The sequence below is a fragment of the Dermacentor variabilis genome, chromosome 10 (assembly GCF_050947875.1).
Source record: "Dermacentor variabilis isolate Ectoservices chromosome 10, ASM5094787v1, whole genome shotgun sequence".
NCBI classification, from domain to species: domain Eukaryota; kingdom Metazoa; phylum Arthropoda; class Arachnida; order Ixodida; family Ixodidae; genus Dermacentor; species Dermacentor variabilis.
The window spans coordinates 287,760-302,686 of NC_134577.1; the positions used below are offsets into that span (position 1 = coordinate 287,760).

The 14,927-nt window shown below is 46.7% G+C and overlaps 1 protein-coding gene and 1 non-coding gene across 6 annotated transcripts in view; one reads left to right on the forward strand and one right to left on the reverse strand.

Annotated features, from left to right (window-relative positions):
- Nucleotides 1–14,927, reverse strand: part of Pi3K21B (phosphatidylinositol 3-kinase regulatory subunit alpha) — a 223,147-nt gene that overhangs the window by 64,381 nt on the left and 143,839 nt on the right. The window lies entirely within an intron of this gene.
- On the forward strand, nucleotides 7,402–7,476 carry TRNAS-GGA (transfer RNA serine (anticodon GGA)). The gene has a single exon. It is a non-coding gene; the product is annotated as a tRNA-Ser (tRNA).

Consider the following 14,927-nt stretch of genomic DNA (forward strand, 5'->3'; position numbering starts at 1 on the left):
TAGCGCTGAACGTGTCTTGTATTCCGGTAACCACAGGCAAGCTGGTCATTTCGGCAAATGACTGTAGGCATAAACTCAAGCTGATGAAGGAACTTTAGAGTAGACGTACGTGAGCGGCCTGATCGGTCTGCACGGTCCACACACTTGTTGGTGCAGCGCTTAACCAGCCAAACAAAGCGCTGATATTGCTCTAACCAAGTGTAAAACATTCTAAACATTTATAAAAACAACGTGTTCATGATTACACTCCTGCGAAAAATACACACCAGCAGCAAAGAAGAATACACTTCGTTGCTGCTACTGTGTATGGTTGAGCTCTGTGCCACCAGGTGGCTGCACCGTGCAGACCATTCACATTTGCCCTTCTGCTCATCTCATGGCTCATCCCGTTACGGCAAAGTCAAGCGGCCAGACGCTGTCCCCTTGCGCTTGCGTTTTCCCTAATACCGGACTCGGGAAACGCTATTGCGTTAGTAATCTTCCGGTGTAAAGTGGACGGCCACAAACGCGCAAATCCTGGCGCCGATCGGATAGCGGCAGTCCGATGCGCAGCAGCCAGTTCGCTCGTACGCTGCCTTGCAGAGGGACACGATGTCGCAGCTTGACATATTGCCAGTCGCTACGTTTGCAGTCCACAAGGCAACAAAGTCGACTCATAGTGCTCGCGAAAAGACCGAGACCGACTCTGACAGCGGGGCTCTCTTCAAAATGGAGTACGTTGTAACACAAGCAGACGACACATGCTGTGTGCCGGAAGTGTTTAAGTGTACTGAAAAATTATTCTTGTGCATTCTCTCTATGTTACCTTCTTTTCATAACAACAAATTAACTAACATTCCAACTATTACGAAGATCATTTGTTTACCATAAAGTTGGAAAAATTATCGATCACGCGCCCTTGTCAGCCAATCGGATAGCTCTCCCCACTGACGTCGTATGGGTGATTTCGGTCATATGGGTATGGGCGGCTTAAAATTCCGCCGAGCAGTGCGCTGCGATCGGCAGCGATGTGCATATTTAAAACCTTATAATAAATTACACGCTTTACGCGGAGCACTTAGATGTGTCAATTAATGATCAGAAGGACCTACTCTAACGACTCAATACGTTTGTAGAAAATCGTCAAAAGCGTTTCAGGGTCCCTTTAAGGCAAACTAAAGCCCCTTAAACTTCGTAAAGTAGCGACACTGTCCTCCTCTGCCTTCACTCCTCCTCGTTTCTCCTCTTTCACGCTCCCTCCTCGACCGTGGCACCGCCTACAGTGCTCGAGCGTAGCAACGGCGCCAACATGCGATCCTCGCCACTCCGTAGACGCTTCTCGAACAAAAATGGCGCTGATGCATAGCGCGAGGCCCCACGTGATGCTATTAGGCCAATAGCGACGCGGCGTCGGCCTAGGCCAGAACGCGCGAGGAGGAGGCGGAATTCTTCAAAGCGTGGCAGTACTTTACGAAGTTTAAGGGGCTTTAAGCGCTCTCCTGCTCGGCCTGACAGGCAGGTGTCAAGCAGTGCGTTGCACTGAAAGCGCATGAGCATACAGCGAAATCTACGCGAACGTTTTTATAGACAAATGCTCGAAGATTTCTATCATCAGCTGCCACTTGAAAGTGCGTTTAGCTAGCAAGCCAGCATTAGTGTCTGCGCTTTCAAGCATGCACTTGATAATACGAAGATAATGAGACAAAGTGTACACATATGAATGACAGATTCAACATTCCTTGACGCTTGTAAATCCTCAGAACTGCCAGTTCTTGGTTAGTGCGTGAAAAAGTGGAATTTTGTGTTGTTTGAAAGCAGACATTGGTTCATCCAAACGTGGCTTTGCGTAGGCCGTCGCATTGTATGAATGAATTATCAAATGCATGGGCATTGGAGCAATGAGGCGATGTAGCTGAAAAATGCACCTTTGTTCTCTTTTCACTTTGCCTCATGCTATTCTGTCTCAAGTTCAGCCATTGTCAAAGCAGCAATTTCGACTGGCACAGCAACGCTCATCTGAATGGCATCTGTCAATGCTGTAAGTTGTCATTGCTCCTTTCAGCACATATGTTACATGGTCTTTGACATCTTCATCACCATCATCAGCCTGGTTATGCCCACTGCAGGGCAAAGGCCTCTCCAACACTTCTCCAACTACCCCGGTCATGTACTAATTGTGACCATGCCGTCCCTGGAAACTTCTTAATCTCATCCGCCCACCTAACTTTCTGCCGCCCCCTGATATGCTTCCCTTCCCTTGGAATCCAGTCCGTAACCCTTGATGACCATCGGTTATCTTCCCTCCTCGTTACATGTCCTGCCCATGCCCCCCATTTCTTTTTCTTCATTTCAACTAAGATGTCATTAACTCGCATTTGTTCCCTCACTCAATCTGCTCTTTTCTTATCCCTTAACGTTACACCCATCATTCTTCTTTCCGTAGCGCGTTGCGTCGTCCTCAATTTAAGTAGAACCCTTTTCGTAAGCCTCCAGGTTTATGCCCTGTACGTGCGTACTGGTAAGACACAGCTGTTATACACTTTTCTCTTGAGGGATAATGGCAACCTGCTGTTCATGATCTGAGAATGTCTGCCAAACGCAGCCCAGCCCATTCTTATTCTTCTGATTACTTCAGTCTCATGATCCGGATCCGCGATCACTACCTGCCCTAAGTAGATGTATTCCCTTGCGACTTCCACTGCCTCGCTGCCTATTGTAAATTGCTGTTCTCTCCCAAGACTGTTAAGCATTACTTTAGTTTTCTGCAGATTAATTTTTAGACCCACCCTTCTGCTTTGCCTCTCCAGATCAGTGAGCATGCATTGCAATTGGTCCCCTTAGTTACTAAGCAAGGCAATATCATCAGCGAATTGCAAGTTACTAAAGTATTCTCCATCCATTAACTCTTATCCCGATTCTTCCCAATCCAGGTCTTTGAATACCTCCTGTAAATATGCTGTGAATAGCATTGGAGCGATCGTATCTCCCTGCCAGAATCCTTTCTTTATTGGGATTTTGTTGCTTTCTTTATGGAGGACCACGGTGGCTGTGAAGCCGCTATACATATCTTTCAGTATTTTTACATACGGCTCATCTACACCCTGATTCCGTAATGCCTCCATGACTGCTGAGGTTTCGACTGAATCAAACGCTTTCTCCTAATCAATGAAAGCTATATATAACGGTTGGTTATATTCCGCACATTTCTCTATTTCCTGATTGATAGTGTGAATATGGTCTATTGTTGAGTAGCCTTTACGGAATCCTGCCTAGTCCTTTGGTTGACAGAAGTCCAAGGTGTTCCTGATTCTATTTGCGGTTACCTTAGTTAATACTTTGTAGGCAACGGACAGTAAGCTTATCGGTCTATAATTTTTCAAGTCTTTGGCGTCCCCTTTCTTATGGATTAGGATTATGTTAGCGTTCCTCCAAGATTCCAGTACGCTCAAGGTCATGGGGCATTGCGTATACAGGTTGGCCAGTTTTTCTAGAACAATCTGCCCACCATCCCTCAACCAATCTGCTGTTACGTGATCCACCCCAGCTGCCTTCCCTCTTTGCATAGCTCCCAAGGCTTTCTTTAATTCTTCCGGCGTTACTTGTGGGATTTAAAATTCCTCTAGACTATTCTCTCTTCCATTATCGTCGTGGGTGCCACTAGTACTGTACAAATCTCTATAGAACTCCTCTGCCACTTGAACTATCTCATCCATATTAGTGATGATATTGCTGGCTTTGTCTCTTAACGCATACATCTGATTCTTGCCAATTCCTAGTTTCTTCACTGCTTTTAGGATTCCTCCAGTCCTGAGAGCGTATTCAATTCTATCCATATTATACTTCCTTATGTCAGCTGTCTTACGCTTGTTGATTAACTTCGAAAGTACTGCCAGTTCTATTCTAGCTGTAGGGTGAGAGGCTTTCATTGACGTTTCTTGATGAGATCTTTAGTCTCCTGCGATAGCTTACTGGTATCCTGTCTAATGGAGCTACCACCGACTTCTATTGCACACTCCTTAATGATGCCCGTAAGATTGTCGTTCATTGTTTCCACACTAAGCTCCTCTTCCCGAGTTAAAGCCGAATGCCTGTTCTGTAGCTTGATCCGGAATTCCTCGATTTTCCCTCTTATCGCTAACTCATTGGTCGGCTTCTTATGTACCAGCTTCTTCCGTTCCCTCCTCAAGTCTAGGCTAATTCGAGTTCTTACCATCCTATGGTCACTGCAGCGCACCTTGCCGAGCACGTCCACATCTTGTATGATGCGAGGGTTTGCGCAGAGCATAAAGTCTATTTCATTTCTAGTCTCATCATTCGGGCTTCTCCACGTGCAGTTTCGGCTGTCCTGCTTGCAGAAGAAGGTATTCATTATCCGCATATTGTTCTGTTCTGCAAAGTTTACTAATAACCCTCCCCTGCTATTCCTAGTGCCTATGCCATATTCCCCCACTGACTTGTCTTCAGCCTGCTTCTTGCCTACCTTGGCATTAAAGTCGCCCATCAGTATAGTGTATTTTGTTTTGACTTTACCCATCGTCGATTCCACGTCTTCATAGAAGCTTTCGACTTCCTGGTCATCATGACTGGATGTAGGGGCGTAGACCTGTACGACCTTCAATTTGTACCTCTTATTAAGTCTCACAACGAGACCTGCCACCCTCTCGTTAATGCTATAGAAGTCCTCTACGTTACCAGCTATATTCTTATTAATCTGGAATCCGAACACATCTTCAGTACGACCTAAATGTGTTTCAGAGCTGTGGTTGCCTCAGTGCATATAGAAGCAACGAAATGATGCCAAATACTTTTGCAGAACAACTGAAATGTGGGCAAGTTCACTCGGATTCATGATTATGGTAGATTTGAACCCAACACTGTGTAACACTACTACACAGACTGGCGTTTCGGGTAGTCAAGACAAAATGCTTATTAAAACTTCTTTGAGATTTGGCAAACTCTTGGCTAGGTGGGATAAAGTAATTGTGATTCAGAATGGTGGCCTCAACATTGAGCACAAGGCAAGAGGTGAGTTTTTTATTGTGATCATTTTCTACAAGCATGCACATTAGCCTTACAGTAGTACAAGCATCCTTGTAGCATATCGTTCCCTGTATAAAAAGGGTCATGTTGCTTACTGCTTAGTTGGTGTTATTCATTGTCCACTTCTATGGTGTTGATGCCCAGGATCTCTACAAAACGGAACCTCTTTGGTACAGTCTTGTGGCTGCTTGTGTTCTCCCTTAGCCAGAGGCATGAAGGGGGGTTCACAGTCACTGACCAAGTCTGATGTATAACCCGACGTTTCGGAACTGCATATGGGTTCCTTGTTCACTGAGTTGGACAGGAAATCGTCGTCACTTATGCAGCCAGCACGTGACGTCCCGAACATGCGTAAATGGCAGGCATAGTCCATGGTGTCCGGTTCATCGTAGCTGGCGTCAATTGAATGATTAGCAATTCTAGCAGCTGCCGGGATGACATGTTCTTTTCTTTGGCAACAACAGTGGCATTGTCCCAGTCAATCTTGTGACCATGCTCCTGCGCATGCTCGGCAAGTAATAGTCGTGTGACTATCATTTCTTAGATCACGTTTTTTTTTCGTTTCCATGCCTGACCAAACGAACTTCCATCGAACCCTTGAGCCAGAGGCAGTGGCACTGGTTGTATCCTGTTTGACATGAATGGTCCTTTTGTCCATGTCTATCCACTATGACCTGGACTTATCTCCTGGCTGCTGAAGTGTGCCTGCATTTTCCAGGTCAACTACTCGGACATTAATGTCTGGATACAAATTGGGTAGATCTTGCATGCCATGCCAAACATCAGAGCAAGTTTTCTGTTTCTGCCAGCACTTTTGCTCATGCATTTTCCTCCGGTCCGGAAGTTGTGGAAAGAAGCTGTCTGCAGTAGCTGGAAGTGTAGTCCTAAGCCTTCGGCTCGTAAGCATTTGCACTAGCGAGGAGCCATTTTTCAGAAGGCTCAGTCTATAATCGTGTGTCTTGTAGGCATCACCTGACGTCTCAAGGGAGTTCTTGGATAAGTTTACAGTGGCTTCTGTGAGATCATTGCGCTGTTGGTAGTGTGGACTGCATGCCATTTGTTGGAATTCTTATGAATTCTGCGGACAGCGAGCTGCGCCCTTTTGCCAGCTACAGTTTGTTGCGGTTCACGACCACTACACTATTGCATACCTTGTGAAAATAATGAGGCATTGAGTCGCAACCACAGGTCCTGTCAAACTAGCCAGTACTAGCTCAGGATACCCTTACTAGTATTTTGTGATGATGAGCCACCGCACCCCTCCAAAAGAAAATATGTCCATGGTGAACTTCTGTAACAGCTTTTCTCAGAATCCCAGTTGCAGGAGTGTCACCCTTCTCTTAGCCCTGTGGTGCTAGCATGTATGACATGACTTGACAGGGTGTCTACCAAGTTGACATAATCAAATTCCCTGAGTTTTCCAGGTTTTCCCTGAGTGCCTTTGCAAAATTCCCTGAGTGATGCAGAACTGTTTTATGTCAAGACGAGCTGAAACCATATCGCCTGATGCGGTCACTTTCTGGTAAGCACATAAAAAAAAAATTAAAAAGAAACGACTTAATCCAATTTGAATACTAAGGAGTAGTGTTCATGTTATTCAAGAAAAGAATAGAAGGGAGGGGTTAGTAAGATGCACAGCAAATAAAATGTCTTCGAAAAAATTGCAAATTGAGTCGGACATTCTCTCAAATACGAATAGAAAAGGAGATGCATACAAAAGCAAATATTTTCGAACAGGAACTATTTCTATCAAATGATAGCAAGCTCAGTGGTATGAGGCCCGAACTTTGTCACAAACAGCTCGTAAATCAACCTCAACTGTCCTGACATACTCTCAGCCCGCGCACGACCCCTCATTGTTGTGTTTCACTGCTTCGAAGAGTTTATTTTGGTTTGGATGAGGGACACTTGCATCTCGGCATCAGCCAACACTTTGTTTTTAGAGCTCAAGCTAATTCAAAACGGTGGCAGCACACTTCCTTTCCTGTTCATTCCTCAATGCGTAAGTCCTTTCTGTTCTTGTACACCTTCCGTACCTCGTTCACCCCATGGACCATTTGAAGCATCTTCTTGGTCGACGTAGTAGTTCTGCGGAAGCCCGCAAGGTGGAGAGAAGAAATTATAAAGGGAGAATCAGACATCCACCCGTTCGTAGCAATTGCTACAAAGGAAACCCATACGGGTTCCTCGAAAGAAAAGCCTCAGAGTTGAAGAAAAATTCGTCCTGGTCCGGGACTCGAACCCGGGACCACCGCCTTTCCGGGGCAGCCTTTATAATTTCTTCTCTCCACCTTGCGGGCTTCCGCAGAACTACTACGTCAAACCTTGCCTTTGCTTCGTGTGTTGTCGACAAATTCGACTTCGCCCTGCCATCTGCTAGCCGCCTGGTTAGCTCAGGTGGTAGAGCGGCTGCCCCGGAAAGGCGGTGGTCCCGGGTTCGAGTCCCGGACCAGGACGAATTTTTCTTCAACTCTGAGGCTTTTCTTTCGAGGAACCCGTATGGGTTCCTTTGTAGCAATTGCTACGAACGGGTGGATGTCCGATTCTCCCTTTATAATATCTTCTTGGTCAGTGGCACAGTCCACGTCCTAGTTTTCGAACTACTTAGGGGCCGCGAAAACGTCCGAGAAGTCGGCCAGTTGGAAAAAAATAACTGCATGTCATTTACTGCCCTTAAGGGCTCAAGCCTCCACAGGCACATTCGAAAACGCTCTGAAGGCCTGTCGATACACGTAGTAGGCATATCGGTGCTCATACTGTGACTGGAAATACGTGTGTATAATTAAGGAATACATACTGCGTTCCGTGGCAATAGCCCCTTCCCACGCTTGTTACGCTTCACTGCAATACTATTGCGTATGCTTCATCCAATAACATTTCCGTACGGAGGCGAAGCTGACTTTCAGGAACCGGCATTACGCAACGCACCCTGCTATCCAAGCTTCTAAGCCAATCGCGAGGACCGCAAAGACGGAGTCCGCGGCATTACTGACAGCAGCGAATTCTTTCAATAAAAAACACGGCACCCAACGGCAAGAAGCTTCATAGCGAACGTCGAAGCAGCTAGGCCTAGCGCTGCCGCAGTGGTGGCTAAGGCTGCCAGCGGATCTGCGTGCGAGAGCGCCGGTTTCAGGCAGCGAGGTAATAAAAATGGCAGCAGTGATGACTTTGATTAATGCTGTTTCGGACCTGCGGTCACGGCAAAACGTCCGGAAAATTTGACGGCGAAGAGTTCTTGCGTCCGAAATTTCAGACGTTCTGATACATTGACTCTATGGTGTACGTGGTGGTTCCGCGAAGCCGTCCAAATTATCGGTAATCCGGAAAGTCGGTCGTTGACTGTACACTGGCAACTCCTCCAGCCGACGACAGAACGTCAAAGATGATTAATTACGATTCCTGTCTTGCTCGAGCCAGCATTACCACGACTTTCGACCCTTTCAATAAAATTACAGCTAACTTTCCCTGATAGAGGCACAAATTCCCTGAGTTTTCCCTGAGTTTTTCCAGATTACTCAAAATCCCTGAGAATTACCGGTTTTCCCGGTTGGTAGACACCCTGCTTGAAGACGTTTGCTGTTTGTATGCATTTATGATGCAGTACTTTGTTGTCTTGCTAGGCATTTATTGATTCCAAAGTGGCCTTCAAGTGAGAAGCGCTGGGTGGGTAAGCTCCTATAGCCTCTTGGGCGCGATGGTTTTGTTGCCAAAATATCAACATGTCTTGGACTACATCGTCCTTGTGAAGCCAGAATTCTTTCAGACTTTGCAACACCTTGTCCAGCTCTTTCGAGTGAAGATGCGAAGTTGGCAGCAGCATTAATCTAGCACTTGTTCTTTCTTCAGTTCTTGTAAAGAAGGTAGGGAGAGGCAGCATGCATAGCCTTCAATCTTGGTAGGCCCTTCTGGTGCCTGTTATTCTCCTTCACATGAGAACTTGACAGTGTATCAGCTGCGGGAAAGTCTTTGCCAAATATGTACATTATGCCTCATAATTTATCAATCATGTAGGTATTTTATGATTTGGGAAACAGATTGTTGCCCCATTTATAGAATTTATCTCAAGCTTGCAAGAAAGAAAGCACTTCTTTCTATATCTAGGCATAGCCAGGCATTCTGTCTCTGCAAAATATCTTGAGACGTATCTAGTAACATGTTGCCCATCGTCTTGCTTTTGGCTGAGCACTGCAACTAGACCACAGCACAAAGCATCAGCTGTGATTAGCAGCTGGTTTCTCATTTTGAGGAGCACCAGCCAAGCACTGGATCTGAAGAAAGTATTTCTTTCCATTTTGAGAATTCTTGAACCTGTGTGGGTTCCAGATAAACCATGCTTTGAAAACAGCATGCTGGACAATGGGTGTAGTGTTTGTCATGTTAGGAGCGAATAAACCTAGATAGGTGGTCATGCCCATTAGCAGCTGTAGTTCTGGAGGATGGTCTTGGCATGTCTGTGACAGCTTTGAGCTTGTTTTCGTTCATGATATGCCCCAAATATGATATTACTGTGATGCCAAACTTACATTTCTCTTTGTTGATGGCAGCTCTTGCACAGTGAGTGCCCTCAAATGTACTGCAGAGTTCGTTGTGTTGCTGTTTAGTTGAGCACCAACTGATAACCTCGACCATATGACAAGCAACACATATAAGTTCTGGATGAATATCATTCATATACCATTTTATTTGATCTGGGGCACGCCAGATACCAAATCGCATGAGCAGTTAAAGCGAAACCAACGGAATGGTGCTGTAAAGGTGGTCAAGAACTTTCCGTCATTTCTCCGGGATTTGCCAAAACCCTGAATATGGGCATCAATTTTTCATACACCAAGCTGTGACTCATAGTATCTGAAGGGTATGCTCTACTGCAGGAATTGGATATGATGCTCACAGAACTTGCTTGTTCAGTTTTTGTGTAATCCATAAAAGTGTGGAGTGCTCCTGATGGCTTCATCACCACTACCATAAGCGTGCACCAAGGAGTTGGCTCTGTCATAGCTGTTGTAAAACCAATCTTAAACCAGGAGAAGTTTTGTTTTCGTCTTCTATAAAAGTAGCCGTACAAAACAGTGAAATATTAGTCCAAAGGACACAGGCTTGAGTTTCAACATTGTCATGCAAGCTGCGCAAAGTATTTGAGGATGCGGCTTTGAATCTTCTCAACTATTAACATTCTCAATCTGTAAGCGCTCGACTTCACCTTCACAATCACCTCTGTGACCTAGTTAGCAAATTTATTTGGAAATCGCAGCATTCTGCCTGATGCACGAGATGGAACTTGATGTTGTGCTAGTTGCCTTACACACTGACCACAGTAACTTGGAGATCACCACCTTCTCGAAATGTCATGCACCACATTGTTTTCAGGGTGAGACAAGAAATCGTGTCTAATAATCATCTGTGACAAAGAAGAAATAACTGATGCCCGTGGCAAGGTGCCATTCAAGTAGTTGAGTTCCTCCGGGAGGTAGGGGGTGATGAGTGAGAACCCTCAAAAGCTGATTATGGCCTTAGCCAAGCAGCCCCAGGTGACATAGTACAGCTTTTTGGGCACGATGTCATTAGGCACCACCCTATGTAATTTATTTGCTTCCACAACACCTGCATGGCTCACGAGTGTCCGGTAGTAAATTTCTGAGGCCACATCAACCTCAATGTAGCATTCCTATTTCCGAATACTTCAATCTGCATGCCACTATGTATGGCAGGTGTTACTGGGAAGGAGACTAACGAACAGCTACACATAGATAAAAACTCTCTAAAGGCTGTTATTGCGAAAGCACCGCCCAACATCAACACACGCTATATGATACAAGAATGTTGCTACTATCAAAGATGAATTCAGTCAGTAATTGAAGATGAAGATGGTTTTACTCAATAGCCTTATAAAAAATGGTAAAAGAAAGCTAATAAATTTGGAAATCATGTTTCGAATCTTGTCTGAAAAAAAAAATCATTATGTCTTGAAGTATCTCACGCAGCCGGTAATCCTGTTCTACTTCTTCATGACCTTCAGGTATGCTAGAGAAGTCTTTCTCGTCATTGGGCTCCAAAATGTAGTTGAGCAAAAGGAGTAGACCTAGGTGGCTGACAGGATGGCTCTTCTTTAAGGGCGGTGCATAGAAGAAAAAAGGATGCAAACATCTACAACACTGTAATGAGCATTAACTGTTGGGGATGAAACATGAAAAACACTAAGAAAAACATTTAGGCTTGGTGAAAATGTAGAAAATACACAGAGACTAAAGATAGTGAAGGAAAATGAAAAATGTTTGTGTAAGCTTCTTCACCAGTGCGTTTGTTGCCTGTAAACAACACCAGGTAGAACTTGGAAAGCAACCTTCACCCCGAGTCGACGTCAATTCTGCGTGCAATTTGTGCATATTGACAAAGATGTGGGGCTCCCACACCGCAGAATGGCGCGCGCAAAGGTTGGCACCACGAAAGACGATGAAGTGCGTAAGCTGCACGCTCTTGTTCTGGTCCCCTATTAAAGAGAAGTGTATATTTTGCAAGACTCCGTCTCCAATCTACGTTACATTTTTCTGGTGGAGGTGCGGGGTACATGCTACCACTCCCAGATCGAACACCGTCTACAAGCCCAGTACGAAGTCCGGTCAAGCTGACTACTGTGCAGGTACAGACAAGCTGCCGACTTCAAGGACTGCCACTTGAGCACGAGCCTCTACGCAATCATGTCAGAAGGTTGAATACATCGGTTCCATCTTCCCCGACCGCGCCGACCGACGTCGTCCTCATCCAGCCACAAATTCCCACGTCCTTCCATGGGGAGTCTTTGAGGATGTAGAGGGCTGGCTCGATCACTTTGCGCGTGTTGCAGAATTCAACGGCTGGACTCTAGAGCGCAAGTTATGCAGCGCCTACATTTCCCTCGAGAACTATGCGCGGACATGGTTTGAAAACCGTGAGGCGGCCTTATCGACATGGGATGAATTCCGACGCCAGCTAATCAGCACATACGCCAGCCTTAATCGCAAGGAGCGAGCTGAATCTGCAATTCAGGCGAAAGTACAGCGGCCGGACGAAAGCGTCGCATTGTTTGTCGAAGATATGTGCCGACTTCTCTGACGCGCGGATCCACCCATGCCGGAAGAAAAGAAGCTCAGGAACTTGATGCGCAGTGTCAAGCAAGAGTTATTCGGTGCCCTAATATGCAACCCACCAAAGATTGTTGCAGAGTTTCTCGTGGAAGCCGTATCAATGGAAAAGGCACTGCAGCAGCGAACAAGGCAGAACCGCGATGTGTCGACCCTATCGCGTGACTCTCTCACTATACCCCTGGACAATACCGACGCCTTGCGGGAGCTCATTAGGCTTATCGTTAGAGAGTAGCTTCAAAATCTTCAGGTGGCTTCAGCATCGGTACAGTGGCTCGCTCTGGCTGAGGTCGTCTGGGAGGAAATCAGGCAGGCAGTCCAAGTCCCAGAGTGAAGCGAGACACCACAGCACGAGGTACGGCAGCCACAACCTCACATGTTGTATGCAGAAGCTGCGCGAAGTTCGTTGTCCCCGATTTTTCGTGATGTGAGCGACGTCCTGGACTTTCATAGTGTGCGCGCCATTGAACAAGCCACTGGCGACTTCAGGCCTCACCGCACGCCATTCATGGCTGATACACAACCACCCCGCAAGAGCGACGTATGGCGCACCGCAGACCGGAGGCCCTTGTGTTTTCATTGCGGTGAAGCCGGTCACCTCTACCGGGCGTGCCCCTACCGTTGAGCTGGGCTCCGTGCATTTTCACTGAATGCACCATGCCTGCGCAATGGTGAACGTGCCCTGGAGATTGAAGCATACCTTGTGGACGCCAGGACCTCGTTTGCCCCACGATTCCGTGAACCCCAGTCACCGTCACCTGGCCAAAACAGGTCTTCCAGCCCCCTATTCACGCCGAGAGCAACGAGGCGTTGCTCACTCAGCCCAGCCTCCCGGGAAAACTGAATCCAGCGACCTGCGGAGGTGAGGTCGCTGACATTGCAAACGCTGAAGATCCTCCACTACGACAGCGATATGACGTAATTGAGACACAGAGAAAGCAGTGTAGTTCCGTGTCAGTATCCTGCGACGTACCAGTTACCATAGATGACCACGAAGTCACGGCGTTAATCGACACGGGTGCGGACGCATCTGTTATGAGCCAGAATCTAGCGCGTATACTGAACAAAGTTTCGACGCAATGGACTGGAACTCAGATTCGTACTGCAGGAGGGCATCTCGCAACTCCAATGGGCAGGTGCACGGCACGAGTCAACATTCAGGGCTTCACGTACATCGGCGACTTCGTCATTCTTCCTGAATGTTCAAAGGACCTTATACTCGGCATGGATTTCCTTCAGGTGAACGGTGCCATAGCGCAAGCCATAGCGAACAGTAATGACAACGACCGTGACATCGCGCTTCGCGTAACTGACGATCACATCACGTTGCCACCCAAGAGCAGCGTGCTTACCCTTGTCCAATGCGACATGGAGGACGCCGTCAAAGGAATTGCTGAGGCAAACATGCCCCTGCTTCTTGAGCGCCACATTTGTATAGCCAGAGGGCTTCTTCAGGTGCAAAACAAATGTTCAGTCGTTTTGCTAACAAACTTTAGCAACGAGTATCGGCATGTACCGCGAGGAACGACATGGCTGAACTGAGCTCATTTCTTCATGAAATCACTGATGTTACTGACATTGCCACATTGGAAACCTCATCGTCTCAGCAATCTGGGTCCTCCAGCCTAAAATAATGGATTCATGTTAACGCCGCTCTGCCAGATAATCAGAAAGACCATCTATTGAGTCTCGCGAATGAATTTGCAGACTATTTTTCAACGGCATCCAAAGTGCGGCGCAAGTCCATCACAAAGCACTGCATTATTACGGACGAGTCTGCACGTCCTGTCTGTCAGCATCCTTACAGAGGGTCTCCAGTGGAAAGGGAAGTGATCAAGCATCAGGTGAAAGAGATGCTCCAAGACGACGTGATCCAGCTATCCACCAGCCCGTGGGCCTCCCCTGTAATGTTAGTCAGAAAGAAAGGCAACACACTATGCTTCTGTGTAGATTACAGAAAGTTGGACCGTGTCACCAAGCGTGATGTTTATTCATTGCCACGCATCGACGACGCACTGGATTGTCTACAACATGCCAAGTTTTTTTCTTCATTGGATCTTAAATCAGGATATTGGCAAATCGAAGTTGATGAACAGGATCGTGAAAAAACAGCATTTGTGAGACCTAATGGGCTTTATGAGTTCAAAGTTCTCCCCTTCGGTCTCTGTTCTGCACCTGCCACCGGACGATGTCGTTGTGTTCTCGAGCACGTTTGACGAACATCTCGCATGACTCGAGAGTGTCCTCACTGCGATCCATACTGCCGGCCTCACCATCAAGCCTGAAAAATGCTACTTTGGGTTCCAAGAGCTCAAATTTTTTGGCCATGTCGTTGGTCCTCAAGGCGTCCGATCAGACCCTGACAAGTTAGCTGCCATCGCTGAGTTTTCACCACCCACAGACAAGAAGGCTGTCCAATGCTTCCTTAGTTTGTGCGCATATTATGGGCGCTTTGTCAAGGGCTTCTCGAGAATTGCTGAGCCTCTGACAGGGCTTACATGCGATGATGCACCTTTCATTTGGGCGGACGAGCAGCAGCAGCTGTTCAATGAATTGCGCAAGCGTTTGCAAGAGGCCCCGATACTTGCTCATTTCGACGAAGATGCTGACACTGAAATCCATACTGATGCGAGTCTCAGCGCTTGTGCAGTGGCAAGCTGGTGCGGAACGCCCTGTTGCTTATGCAAGCCGCAGTCTCACCAAGGCTGAGAAAAACTACTCAACCACTGAAAAAGAATGCTTAGCGGTTGTGTGGGCAATTGGTAAATTCCGACCCTACTTGTACGGTAG